This window comes from Penaeus monodon, chromosome 33 (assembly GCF_015228065.2).
Source record: "Penaeus monodon isolate SGIC_2016 chromosome 33, NSTDA_Pmon_1, whole genome shotgun sequence".
NCBI classification, from domain to species: domain Eukaryota; kingdom Metazoa; phylum Arthropoda; class Malacostraca; order Decapoda; family Penaeidae; genus Penaeus; species Penaeus monodon.
In genome coordinates, this window is record NC_051418.1 from 31,354,382 (window position 1) to 31,355,167 (window position 786).

A 786-nucleotide genomic window follows, 5' to 3' on the forward strand; every position below is an offset into this window, starting at 1 on the left:
TTTTCTAGCCACTTCAAAGTAAAATACCATTTGAAAATATTACATGATTTTCATGGAACTGTAAAGTTTCACAAAAACATAAACTTCTAGTAAAAATAAGCAAATAAAGTAGTCTACAGCTATAAATCTGCAGAGGCTGGCTGGTTCAGATCTCTAAAATATAGTGGGCCAAGTATTGTATACACCTGCTTGTCATAAAATATCTTAGGCCTAATTTATAAAGGGTTCTTGTTGCTGTTTTATGGTTAATTCACTTTAAATAGAAGAGAAAACTTAAAGTTGCAATCTGTATTTCACCACTCATTGTGTGCCTAAGCCTATTGATCACCAAAACAGATATATACCAAAGAATAACAAAACATTTCTTATGGTATCAAATGGGTATCAGATGAGGAAACAGATGATTGTTATTTTTGTTCACCCCAGGGATACCAATAATAGGAAAATTCCACCCTCTGATTCACACCTCATGGAAAAGACTATCTTGTATATATATATGGTTTGTCTATAATGTTCATGCAATATATAAAAAAACAGGAAAAGTCAGCAAAACAGATGGGACACAATATACATATTTTCAAATATCCATGGTTCTTTTCCACATTCTCCATATCATTTGTTATGGAGTTTAGATGGTCATCTTTCATATTTAAACTTTAGTTTGGTGATACTTTATCAGAATTTTCATAGTTGGAAGTTGCTATATCTTTCTCATAGGATGAGAATAAAGTGGTGCACTTTTTTGTGGTGGTCTCCTACAAATCTATATATAAAAACATACACAAA

At 31.4% G+C, this 786-nt stretch overlaps 1 protein-coding gene across 1 annotated transcript in view; it reads right to left on the reverse strand.

Annotated features, from left to right (window-relative positions):
• LOC119594380 (C-Jun-amino-terminal kinase-interacting protein 4-like) overlaps positions 1-786 on the reverse strand; it is a gene marked incomplete in the record, with an annotated part of 97,279 nt that overhangs the window by 95,294 nt on the left and 1,199 nt on the right.